This window comes from Notamacropus eugenii, chromosome Y (assembly GCF_028372415.1).
Source record: "Notamacropus eugenii isolate mMacEug1 chromosome Y, mMacEug1.pri_v2, whole genome shotgun sequence".
NCBI classification, from domain to species: domain Eukaryota; kingdom Metazoa; phylum Chordata; class Mammalia; order Diprotodontia; family Macropodidae; genus Notamacropus; species Notamacropus eugenii.
The window spans coordinates 4,176,454-4,190,625 of NC_092880.1; positions in this window are offsets into that span (position 1 = coordinate 4,176,454).

Here is a 14,172-nt window from a genome sequence, read left to right on the forward strand (position 1 = left end):
AAAGAGCCATGGAATAGGAATCAAGGAAACCTGAATGCTAGTCCTAGTTCTGCCATTAACTAGATATGTGATCCTAGACAAATTGTTTTTACCTCTCCGAGTCCCAGTTTCTTGATCCACAAAATGAGGGTAATTAGTGCATAGAAGTTTAGACCTTAGAAGTCATCTGGTCGAGTTCTCTTTCCAGTTTGTAATTTTACAAAGAGGTAAATACTCAAAGACACAGAGCTAGCAATAACCGGTAGGCTTAGAGCGAGGGTCCTCTTGCTCCAAGTCCAATGTTTATCCTAATACCCTCCCTTCACATATCACAGGATTATATTGAGAATAAAACACTAATAAGGGCAATATCTCAGATTTATGTTGAACTTTAAAGTTTACAAGTCATTTTCCTCCAAATTCTGCATGATAGGTCATGGAAGTGTTTTTATTCCCATTTTACAAGTGAGGAAACTAAGACTCCAGGAGGTTAAATCACTTTGTCAAAAATTCCACAGTTAGTAAATCTCTTAGGCAGATTTCAAAGTTGTTTCTATCGATATGAAATTAAACATTCCGTCTACTGTGCCACACTATCTCTTTTGAATTGCCCAAGGTCAATGGGATAATGTCTGTGAAAGTCAAGCTTTAAAAATTGTAAGATGTGTTACGGGTATTATGACATTGCCTCTGTGATCAAACCTCCTTTGGCAGCTCCTCTTATTAATAGTACAATCAATTTCATAGGCAGACATCCAAGTACTTTTTTTCAGTAGCTGCATTTCAGCAACTCAGGCATTGGGATTTAATTCATAATAATCCTTCAAGGATCTGTGATCCTGTCAATGTGAGTGTTACCTCCAGTGAGGTCAGTTTCAACCCTTCTACACCTTAGAATATTTTTACAGTTGTCTTGGTCCAAAATATTTTACCAAATATTGGCTGGCTTTCTGGAGCCATCTGGTCCTCGGATGACAGAAAGATACACAGTCCTTCTATATACCAGACCCATCCTCAAAGTTCTTCCAGCTTGGTAGGTAGGACTTCCCATGGGTTGTGCACTGCTGGTGTTGTTTTCAAGAATCCAAAGATATTTAAAATAATTGGACAGCAGAAGGGAACTTTAGTGAAAGAGATATATGATAATGCTAATAATAGTTCTCATGTCCATATATTATTTCCCTTAGCGTCACCCAAGAGGGTTACCTTAGAAACTAGGTGGTATAGATGTGTGCCATAGTGTGCCAGACTTGGAATTTGGGAGACCTGAGTTTGAAAACTGTCTTTCGAAACTAGCTGAGTGACCCTGGACAAGAATGGAAGGGAAGAGGAAAGGATAAAGTTTTTAATTAAGTACGTTCTAGGTGCCAGACACTGTGCTAATCGCTTGAATAATATTATCTTATTTGATTCTGGCAAAAACCCTCTGAAGTAGGTGTTATCAGTATCATTTCCATTTTACAGATGACGATACTGAGACAGACAGAAGTCAAAGTGACCCGCACAGGATCACCGGGCCAGTAAAGGTCTGAGGTTAGATTTGAACTTAGGACATCCTGACCCTAGGTCTGGTGAACGGTGCTTCAGTTTCCTCATCTGTATAATGGGAATAATAATAAAGCACCAATCTCATAGGGTTATTGTGAGGATGAAATAAAATAAAAGTGCTATCTAAACACTAGCTAATATTATGTTACTGTTATTATAAAGAATAAGTGTTATCTCCATTTTACAGAAGAAAGAAACTAAGGCTCTGAGAAGGAAGCCAAAGAACTTCCCTGGATTGGGACACGGACATGAAATTAAGCTTATATACATTTCCATCTGATCAGATTTCATTTGGACAGGGACAGAGAATATCAGAATGCTTCCTAACAGTTACACTGTGGAGCTTAAGGGCTCAAAGGAGTAAATACTTAACAACATTTAGTAAACATACAACTCATTTCAACAGGACATGTTGTGTTATCTATTCCTTCCTTAACACATACCTTGATCTGAGGGACCAATGATGGCACAGTGGATAGAGTCTGGGACCTAGAATTAGGAAGACTCAAGCTGTGTGACCCTGAGAAGGTCACCCAACCCCTAACCCACCCACTTTCCTCAACTATAAAATGAGGATAATAGTAGTAACAAGATTGTTGTGATCTCAAATGAGATATTTTTTTCTTTTGTTGTTTATTTATTTTAAGTTTTCAACATTCATTTCCACAAAATTTTGACTCCCAAATTCTCTCCCCATCTCTCCCCCCCTCCCAACGCAAAACATTTTGCATTCTGATTCCCTCTTTCACCAATGTGTCCTCCTTTCTAACACCCCTTCCTTCTCTTATCCCCAACTTCTCTCTTGTCCTGTAGGTCAAGATAATTTCTATACCCCATTATCTATATTTCTTATTTCCCAGTTGTATGCAAAAACAGTTCTCAACTTTTGTTCCTAAAACTTTGAGTTCCAAATTCTCTTCCTTTCTCCCTCCCCCACTCCCTACTGAGAAACCAAGCAATTCAATATAGGCTATATATGTGCAGTTTTACAAATCACTGCCATAATAATAATGTTGTTTAAGACTAACTATATTTCCCACCATCCCATCCTGCCCTGCATTTCTTCCATGCTCTCTTGGACCTCGCCCCTCCCCAAGAGTGTTTACTTCTAGTTGCTCCCTTCTTCCATTTGCTCTCCCTTCCATCCTCCCCCCACACTGCTTATTCCCTTCTCCCCTATTTCCTGTAAGATCGATTTCATACCAAAATGAGTGTGCATGTTAATCCTTCCTTGAGTCAAATATGAGAGCAAGTTTCACTTTTCCCTTTCACCTCCCCCCTTATCCCCTACATTGGAAATTTTTCTTGTCTCTTCTATGAGAGATAATTTGTCGTATTCCACCTCTCCCTTTGTCCTCCCAATATATTCCTCTCTCACCTTTAATTTTATTTTTTATTCTATTTTTTAGATATGATCCCTTCTTATTCATGTCACCCTGTGCTCTCTCTCTGTCTCTGTCTCTCTCTCTCTGTCCATATATATGTGTGTGTGTGTGTGTGTGCATACATACATATATATGCATATGTATATACACATATACATGTGTGTGTGCCTGTAGAATCCCTGCAACTACCCAGATAATGAGAAAAGTTTCGAGTTACAATTATTATCTTACCACGTAGGAATATAAACTGTTCAACTTAATAAATCCCTTTGATTTATCTTTCCTGTTTACCTTTTCATGCTTCTCTTCATTCTTGTGTTTGAAAGTCAAATTTTATTTTCAGCTTTGGTCTTTTCATCAAGAATGCTTGAAAGTCCTCTATCATTGAATGATCATTTTTCTCCTGAACTATTATACTCAGTTTTTCTGGGTAGGTGATTCTTGGTTCTAATCCCAGTTCCTTTCACTTATGGAATACCATACTGCAAGCCCTTCAATCCCTTAATGTAGATGCTGCTAGATCTTGTGCTATCCTGATTGTATTTCCACAACACTTGAATTGTTTCTTTCTAGCTGCTTGCAATATTTTATCCTTGACCTGGGAACTGTAGAATTTGGATGCAATATTCCTAGGAGTTTCTCTTTTTGGATCTCTTTCAGGAGGTGTTTTGTGGATTCTTTCAATAAATATTTTGCCTTCTGGTTCTAGCATATCAGGGCAGTTTTCCTTGATAATTTCATGAAAGATGATGTTTTGGCTTTTTTTTTTTAATTTTTGATCATGGTTTTCAGGTAGCCCCACAATTTTTAAGTTATTCCTCCTGGACCTATTTTCACATCAGTTGTTTTTCCAATGAGATAGTTCACATTTTATTCCATTTTTTTCATTCATTTAGTATTGTTTTCTAACTTTTTGGATTATCTGATATTATCCATGAACTTGATTCTCTCTTTTAAGGAACTATTTTGTTCAGTGAGCATTTGAAACTTCTTGTCCATTTGGCTAATTCTGCTTTTTAAAACATTCTTCTCCTCATTGGCTTTTTGGACCTCTTTTGCCAATTGAGTTAGCCTACTTTTAAAGGTGTTATTTTATGCAGCATTTTTCGGGTCTCATTTAGCACGCTGTTGACTCACTTTTCATGATCTTGTTGTGGCACTCTCATTTCTCTTCTCAGTTTTTCCTGCACCTTTCTTACTTGATTTTCAAAATCCTTTTTGAGCTCTTCCATAGCCTGAGTAAATTTCATATTTATTTTGGAGGTTTTTGATGCAGAAGACTTGACATTTGTGCAAAATTATTTGCATTTTGTGCAAAATCAATTCTTAGGGGAAGTTTTATATCTATGAATACCTACATGAAAAAAATAGATGAGATCAATGAATTTTGCATGCAGCTCAAAAGGGTAGAAAAAGAACAAATTGAAAAATACAGAGTAAACACTAAATTAGAAATACTGAAAAACAAAGTTGAGACTAATAAAATTGAAATTAAGAAAACTATTGAACTAATAAATATAACTAAGAGTTGGTTTTGTGAAAAAAGTCAATAAAATTGATGAACTTTTGGTAAATTTGATAAGGTAAAAGAAAGAATAAAAGCAAATTACCCATATCAAAAATGAAAAGGGTGACCTAAGCTCCAATGAGGATAAAGTTTAATAAAACAATGGTTAGAAAATACTTCGCCCAACTGTATGCACATAAATTCATCCATCAAAATGATATGGATGATTATTTCTAAATATATATATATATATATATATATATATATATATATATATATATGTATATATATATATATGTATATATATATATATACGTATATATATATATATACATATATATATATATATATATATATATATATATATATATATATATATGTAAATTGTTTAGATTAACAGAAGAAGAAGCTGAATACTTAAATAACCCCATCTCAGAAAAAGAATGAGCTCCCTAGGAATAAATCTTCAGAATCAGATGGATTTACAAGTGAACTCTATCAAATATTTAAAGAACAGTTAATTCCAATACTATATAGACTATTTTGGAAAATTGGTGGAGTCCTACCAAATTCTTTTTATGATGCAAGTATGTTTCTGATACCTAAACCAGGAAGAGCCAAAACAGAGAAAAAAAATATAGACCAATTTCTCCAATGAATATAGGTGCAAAAATTTTAAGTAAGGTATTACCAAAAAGTACACAGCAAGTTACCACGAGCATAATGAATTATCATCAGGTAGAATTTATACCAGAAACGCAGGGATGGTTCAATAAGAATAAAATGATCAGCATTATTGATCATATAAACAACAAAACTGACAGAAAACACATGGTTATCTCAAGAGATAAAGAAAAACTTTTGCCAAAATACAATACCTATTCTCTCTGAAAACACTGGAGAGCATAGGAATAAATGTAACTTTCCATAAAATAGGAAGCAGTACCTACCCAAAACCATCAGCAAGCATTATATACAACGGGGATAACCCAGATGCATTTCCAATAAGATCAGGGGTGAAAGAAGTATGTCCATTATCACCACCAGATTATTCAATCTGGTACTAGAAATGTTAGCTTTAGTAAAAAGAGAAGAAAAAGTAATTGAAGAAATTAGAATAAGCAAAGAAGAAACCAAGTAATCAGTCTTTGCCTGTGATATGATGAGGTAGCTAGAGAATCCCACAGAATCATGTAAAAAACTAGTGTGTGTGTACTTCGTTGCCGAAGAAGACCACGCCATCAGAGAAATAATGACGTGACTGGCAGTTGATTTTGTTTTGAGTGAGGGAGGGCTGTGCAGGTCACCAGCCTCACTTCTGTTCCAGAGCCATCTGAATCCAGTGACCAGATATTCATCAAGATAACTGGAAATGACCCAGGGTGAGGCAATTGGGATTAAGTGACTTGCCCAAGATCACATAGCTAGTAAGTGTCAATTGTCTGAGGTCAGATTTGAACTCAGCTCCTCCTGACCCCTGCACTGGTTCTCTATCCACTGCACCACCTAGCTGCCCCTAAAAACTACCTGAAATAAGTAACAACTTTGGCATAGTCGCAGGTGACTAAATAAACCCACTTAACTCATCTGCATTTATATGTGTATATGTTTATGTATGCATAGAGATGTATATTATATATATATATACATACATATATATGCGTATATATGTGTGTATATATATATATATATAAAACGTTACTAACAAAGCTCAAAAGCAAGAGATTAAAAGAGAAATCCCCTTTAAAGCTACTGTAGACACTATAAAATATCTGAGAGTCTGCCTGCCAAAACTAATACAGGGATTATATGAGAACAGTTACAAAACACTTTTCATACAAATAAAGTCAGATATAAGTAAGTGGAAAAACATCAGTTGCTCATGATTAAGCAGAACCAATATAATGAAAAGGGCAATTCTGCCTAAAATAATTTATTTATTCAGCGGCATGACACAATCTACCAGACAATTTTTTTTTTCTAGAGCTAGAAAAAATAATGTCAAAATTCATCTGGAAGACCAATATGTTCAGAATATCAAGGGAACTAATAAAAAAAATGCTAGGGAAGGCGACCTAGCCCTATCAGATCTCAAACTGCAATGCAGCAATTATCAAAACCACTTGTTACTGACTAAGAAACAGAGGGTTAGACCAGTTAAATAGTTTAAGTACTCAAGACACAGTAGTCAATGAATATAGCAATTTATTTTTTATAAACAGAACAACCCCTGCTTCTGTGATAAGAACTCACTGTCTAACAAAAATTGCTGGGAAGACTGGAAAACAATGTGGCAGAAACTGGACACAGACAAATGCTTGCCATTGTACAAAAGAATAAAGTCCAAATGGATCCATTGTCAAGGTCTAAAGATTTATCCTATAAACGAATTAGGGGAGCAAGGAATACTGTATTTGTCAGATTTATGGAGAATAGATAAATTTTTGACCAAACAAGAGATGAAGAACCTTATGAAGTGCAAATTGGGCTATTTTGATTACATCAGATTGAAAATTTTTTGCACGAAAAATCCAATGGGAAGGAAGGAGAAAACTGGACAAGAATTTTGCAACTAATGTCTGCAATAAATGCTTCATTTCTAATATATAGAGAGAACTGAGTCAAATTTACAAGAATACAAGTCATTCCCCAATTGATAAATGGTCAAAGTATTTGGACATACAGTTTTCAGAGGACTATATTAAAGCTATCTACAGTCATATGAAAAGATGTTCTAAATAGCTATTGATTAGAGAGATGCATATCAATGCAACTCTGATGTATCACCTCACACCTATCAGACTGACTAACATGTTAAACAGGAAGATGATAAATGTTGGATTTGTGAGAGAGTTGGAACATTAATTCATTATTGGTGGAGCTCTTAGCTGATGTAACCATTCTGGAGAGCAATTGGGAGTTATTACCAAAGGGCTACAAATATGTGGATAGCCTTTTACCCAGCAATATCGCTTTCAGAACTATATCCCAAAGAGATCATAAAAATACAAAGGGTCTGACATGTCCAAAAATATTTGTATCAACTCTTTTGAGTTGGCCAATAACTGGAAATCAAGGGGATGCCCTTCAATTGGGGAGTGACTGAATAAATTATGTTATAAAAATGTAATGGAATACTATTGTGCTTTAAGAAATTATGAACAAGCAGACTCCAGAGGGGTATGGAAAGACTTATACGATCTGATGCTTAGTGAAAGGAGCAGGACGAAGAGAACCTTGTACACAGCCACAACAACAGTGTGCGAGGAAATTTTCTTATAGGAATGCAAGGACCTAAAAAATTTCCAGTGGACTTTTGAGGCAAAACGCCTTCCACATTGAACAAAGAATTATGAAATTGGATCACAGCATGAAGCAGTCCATTTTCCTTTGTATTATGTTTTGTTTTATGGCTTTTACCATTCATTTGAATTCTTCTACTGAAGTAAAGTAAGGTGAAAATATATTTACTAGGAATGTGTGTGTAGAACCTATGTAAGATTGCACACTGTCTTGGTTAGGGAGTCGCGAGAGAGGTATGAAGGCAGGGGAAGGAACCTAAGATATATAGAAGTGATTGTCTAACTCTTCAATCAAATAAAATCATTTTTAAAAAAGAACAATTTTCTTCATTGAGCTTTGGACCTCCTTTTGCATTTGCTTAATTCTGCTTTTTAAAGCATTCTTCTCATTATTGGCTTTTTGGGCCCTTTTGCATTCAGGTTAGTCTATTTTTAAAGGTGTAATTTTCTTGAGCATTTTTGGGTCTCCATTAGCAAGCTGTTGACTTGCTTTCCATGATTTTCTTACATCAGTTCTGATTCCTCTTCCCCATTTTTCCTCCACCTCTCTTCCTTGATTTTCTACATCCTTTTTGAGCTCATCCATGTCCTGAGACAATTGCATATATTTTTTGGAGGTTTTGAATGTTGAAGAACTGATTTTGATGTCTTCCTCTGATGGTATGCTTTGTTCTTCCTCATCCAAGAAGATGGAAGAAAATAGCATTTCACCAAGAAAATAACCTTCTATAGTCTTGCTTTTTCCCCTTTGGGAGAGCTATTTCTCAGCCAGTTACTTGACTTTTGAGTCCTTTGTCAAGTTGAGGGTGTACTCTAGGGACCTGTAATTTCTTACTTTCTCCAAGATGGCACAACCAAAGGAGAGCAGTTTACTTCTCTCCTGGGCTGCTCTCCTATCTGTGAGCAACCACAAGCACTCTATTGTGACCAGGATCTGCGAGTAGGATTCCTCCTCCAAAGTCTCCTCCAGCGCTGCAACATCAGTGCTCTTTCTCACCCCAGGACCACCACTCGGGACTGAGACCCCGATCAGCAGCTTGATACCCTCAGGTTCTTTATGTGCAGAGCTCCAATAGAGGTTACTGCTGCTATAGTGACTGCTGCCACCCTGGAGCTGGGTGTGGGGCTTGACTGAACTTCCCTCTCTGCAAGGTCAAAGAGCTTCCTGACTTTGAAGCTGTCACTTGGCATTTATGAGTTGAGATATCTGGAAACTGCAGCTGCTACTCGTAATTCCATGCCATGAAGCCTGCTCCAGATCTGTCTGTGCTGGGCAAGGCTGAGCTGTGCTCTGCTCTGAGCCCAGTAAGATAGACATTTCCTGTTGATCTTCCAGGCTGCCTTGGGCTGGAAATCTCTTTCACTCTGTCGTTTTGTGGCTTCTGCTGCTCTAGAATTTGTTTAGATTCATTTTTACAGGTATTTTATGTGCTATGTGGGGAGAGCTACATCAGGTCCGTCGTTCTACTCCATCATCTTGACTTCCTGTCCACCTGAGTAAATCGTTAAGAGAGATTTCAAACACTGGTTGGTTTCTGCATGAGGCAGTATGAAGGGCAAAAATCTTGTTCTACTACTATAATTGCTTATTAAATACAAGAAAGGAATAATTAATTTCTCATACTTTCCATTATTTACATATGAGCCATAATCTTTCTTGATAATTAAAAAGAAAAGATTAGGTAGCGCAAAATGTCACCTGAGGAAAATGGAAAGGCATACCGTAGATATGAAGAATGCATGATTTTCAGCAATGGAATATTTCATTTAAAAAGATATTCTTTGACCTTAGGGAGTTTATATTCTAGTGAGGAAAGAGAACATAGGAAATAAAGAATTGAAAAGTTGAGATGGAAGAGGAGGAAATGTATTTTCATGACAGTTAGTTGGAAACACAGTCCCCCAAATCAGCAGAGCTGGTTAGAATTGAAAATACCTGGCATGGATATTTTTTCAAATGGAGATTCCAAAGAGAATTTCAATGATCTAAGTGACAGGCCATAGGACTGTAGGTATATCCAATGAGAAGGCAGTAGGGATAGGGTTTATTATGATAAAGTTATGACCATCAGAAAATAAAACTATTCCATGGAAGTCATGTCAATAAATTAATCATCTAATCTCCTGGCAACTCGATCTTTGAATACTCAGAGGAGATTTTCCAGTCTCACTGTTTTATTCATGATACTGCATTTCTTCATTTCTTCTTCCTTGTATTGGGTAAGGTATATGAGCAAAAACAAGAAGGTTTAGTAAATCTAATACTCCAATAATTGGTTGTTATTTTTGGCAATAAACGAATAATTCACTAGTTTATCAGTATTAAACTGCAACAAAATACTGGTTACTTTCCACAAAAATTAAAATGTCAGGTAAAATATTTAATAATGCTTTCAGTTTTTGATGAAAGGAGATAAATAGCAAATTATGATAGTGGAAATTAATTGATATAAAGTTTATTATCGTTATCTTTCTGATGTGGATGCAGAATAAATGAATCGGTATGCAAATATTTCCAAGGGAAAAAATGGGAAAACAAGACTGAAGTGGATGTGGTACTATCTCACCTCAAATTATACAAAAAATGTTATAATGATCTAAATTATTTTGTGCTGATAAGGAAGAAGGAAGGCAAAGAAAAAATGGAATAGATTTGGAAACCAAAACCTACATAGAAATAAAAAAACAATAGACATGAATGTCACTAAAAATATATAATGTAAATGCTATGTGCATGTGATTATTTAGTTGAAAATAAATCTCTTGGGAAAACTAGAAGGTCATTTGATTAAAAAGTTTTATGCAAGTGTCTCAAGAGTTTTTGTTACAACTAGCTCTAAAAAGGAAAAAAAAATCTAAAAATTCAAATTTAACACAGTATCTGCAGAAAATGAGAGTTAGAAACTGAGTTAGAGAGAGAAACAGAGAAAAGGACATAAACTGATACTGAGAAAGTGAGAAAAAGTAGCTCACTATATTTCAAATCACTTTGCATCCACCAGGAATATGTGAATTGGCAAGGAAGAAAAATGTATAAGTGGATAAAATGTATAATGACCACCCATGTTTTCAAAAGTTTTACAGAAGCATAACCAATGATGCTGTATTAGAAAAAGAATAAAACATTATGACTGGAGGAAAAATACTTGAATTCAAGATTTCTGTTAAAAATATGAGATTCAAGTTTTACCAGGAATTTACTTTAATTTATAAAATTAAGATACATTACAGAATAAACTGTTCAAATGATATGGGAATAATGCTCTAATTTCTTTTTTCGTTTTCCCTCTAATACTCCTTTTTCATTACAGATATTGTTTTCACTAATTCTTGCTTCACTATTTCCAGAAAGTTTACTTTATTTCATTCTCAAGAAGCTGGATTTGTTTTGAGGCTTTGATTGGAGAGTTTGCCTTCAGTGTATCGGACATCATAATAACATTTGGTGGTGAAATATGTTTTTGACTGGTGGCTTCTAGACTACTTGTTGATTTTGGATTTTCTTTTGCAGCTGTGTTATCTGCACTTCTTGAAGGAATAGACAGGAAGAACACGTGTCCAGTTGAGTCCTTTTGTTGTTTTATTGTGATATTAAGTGCTATGCTACTTTAGAATTTCAAGTACAGCTCATTCTGAATACCTGTAGACATTATTGCTATCACAGTGTTCTGAAAGAGGACAAAAATTGGGGTGGAGCCAAGATGGCAGAGTAGAAAGACTCACATACTCTAGCTCTTCCCTCCAAAGCACATAAAATACCTATAAAAATGACTCTTAGCAAATTGTAGAGCAGCAGAAGCCACAAAATGATGGAGGGGAGGAGACCTACAGCCCAGGGTGAACTGGAAGGCCAACAGGAAAGGTCTGTCACTCTGGACACAGGGTGGAGCACAGCCCAGCCTTGGCTGCCCTGTGCTGGGAGGAGTAGGGCCACAACAGGCCTCAGGGGCCGAATCAGTAGTTTTCAGATTCCTCAACGCACAAGCGCCAAAGGCAGCTTCAAAGGTCAGTGAAAGGGGATTTTCATCTCTGTGACAATGGAACAGGGTCCTCCCCTGGCCCCAACCCCAAGCAGCAGTGGTGGTAGCAGCAGCAATACAGGGGGGGGCAGCTGAAGTGGCAGTGGCCACAGAAGGCATTGTTTGAGCCTTAGCTTGTGGACCCTTGGGGAATTGAGCATCTGATGTGAACCTCAGCCCTGAGTGACTGCCCTGCCCCCATCTCAAACCCCTTGGGGTACTGAGCAGCTGATCTGAATCTCAGCTAGGAGTCAGGCCAGAGAGTGAACTCCTCTCCCTTGATTGTGCCACCTTGGAGGAACTGAGAAATTACAGATCCCCAGAGTGTACCCTACTCTTGACAAAGGAGCCAAAAGTCAAGTAACTGCTTAGGAAAATGCTCAAAAAAGGGGAAAAAAAGACTATGGAAGGTTACATTCCTAGTGAACAGGTATTCTCTACCATCCTTTTCAGATGAGGAAGAATAATGTATACCATCAGGGGAAGACATAAAAGCCAAGATTTCTTCATCCAAAACCTAAAAAATAAATATACAGTGGTAGAAAGACATGGAGGACCTCAGAAAGGACTTTGAAAATCAAGTAGGAGAAGTGGAGGAAAAATTGGGAATACAAATGAGAGCAATGCAAGAAAATCATGAAAAGCAACTCAACACCTGGCTAAAGGAGACTCCAAAAATGTTGAAGAAAATACAATCTTTAAAAATAGACTAGGAAAGCAGGACACAGAGCCAAGATGGCAGAGTAGAAAGATGAATATACACTAGTACTTTCCCCACATCCCACAAAATACCTGTAAAAATGACTCTCAACAAATTCTAGGGCAGCAGAAGCCACAGAACGACAGAGTGAAAGAGATTTCCAGCCAAAGGTAACCTGGAAGCATGACAGGAAAGGTCTATCCCATGGGACCCTGAACAGAGCAGAGCCCAGCCCTTGCCACAGCACAGGGAGGAAAAGGACCCGAACAGGCCTCCAGGGCAGAATCCCCAGCAGAGAGGGTCCCAGATCCCTCAACTCACAAGCAACAAAGAAAGCTTCAAAGGTCAGTGTGGGAGGGCTCTTACAGCTAGGTGAGAGGGGAACAGGGTCCCCCTAGCACGGGCCCCAGAGGGTGGCAGAGGTGGTGACAGCAGCAGCAGTGGGCACCCCGTGGCTGTGGTGGTTGTGGAAGCAGCCTGGGTCCAGTGTCTGAGTGGCCCAACTTAGAGCGTCTTGGGGAATTGAGCAGGGGAACTGAACCTCAGTCCTGAGAACGATCCTGGCAGGGGAGGAGCACTAAAACCCTCGTCTTGACCAAGAATTCAGAAGTCAAGTAACTGGTGGGAAAATGCCCAAAAAAGTGAAAAAATAAGACCATAGAAGGTTACTTTCTTGGTGAACAGGTATCTTTTTCCATCCTTTCAGATGAGGAAGAACAATGCGTATTGTCAGAAGTATTCAAGACTTCTGTCTTCAGTACCTTCAAAATGAATATGAAAAGGGCTCAGGCCACAGAAGAGCTTAAAGAGTGACTCAGCAGCTTGATAAAGGACAACCGAAAAAATGCTGAGGAAAATAACACCTTTAAAAATAGGCTAACTTAATTGGGAAAAGAGGTTCAAAAAAACCATGAGAAGAAGAAGCTTTTCAAAAGCAGAATTAGCTAAATGGAAGAGGAGGTTCAAAGGCTCACTCAACAAAATATTCCTTTAAAAATGAGAGTGGAAGGGGGCAGAGCCAAGATGGCGGAGTAGAAAGATGCACATACACATAGCTCCGAACCCACAACCAATAGAACAACTACACAGAAGTAACTCACGGCGAATACTGCACCCAGAGGCCACAGAACATTGGAGCAAGGGAGATTTCTGTTCCAGAGAGACCTGCAAATATCTCGCAAAAGGTCCTTTGCACTGCGGACTGGGCACTGGGACTGGGAGCTGAGTACAGCCCTGCCGCGGCCATGGCACCGAGAGGAACAGATCCCAGGGGGCTTCAGGGACGGGATCTCCAGCGGCCGCACAAGTCCCTCCACACACAGGTGACGGGGGGCCATGAGAGAGTCTCTTTGGCGGGTCGAGGGGGGAGTGGGGTGCCCCCAGGGCTCGGGGCCCCTCGGGAGAGAGAAGCTGAGGGGTGGCGGCAGACCGGGGCTCCCCAAGCAGGCAGGAGCCTGGATCCACTGTTGAAGGTCTGTGAATAAACTCCCTGAGGGAACTGAGCCTGAGAGGCAGCCCTGCCCCGACCTGAGCATTTGAACTTGATCTCACAATGAATAGCAGCCCTGCCCCCGTCCAAAGCCCTGACGCTAGAAGCAGCATTTGAATCTCAGACCCCAAACGCTGGATGGGAGGATCAGGAGGCGAGGTGGAGGTGAGGAAAATATTCAGAGGTCAAGTCACTGGCTGGGAAAATGCCCAGAAAAGGAAAAAGATATAAGACTATAGGAGG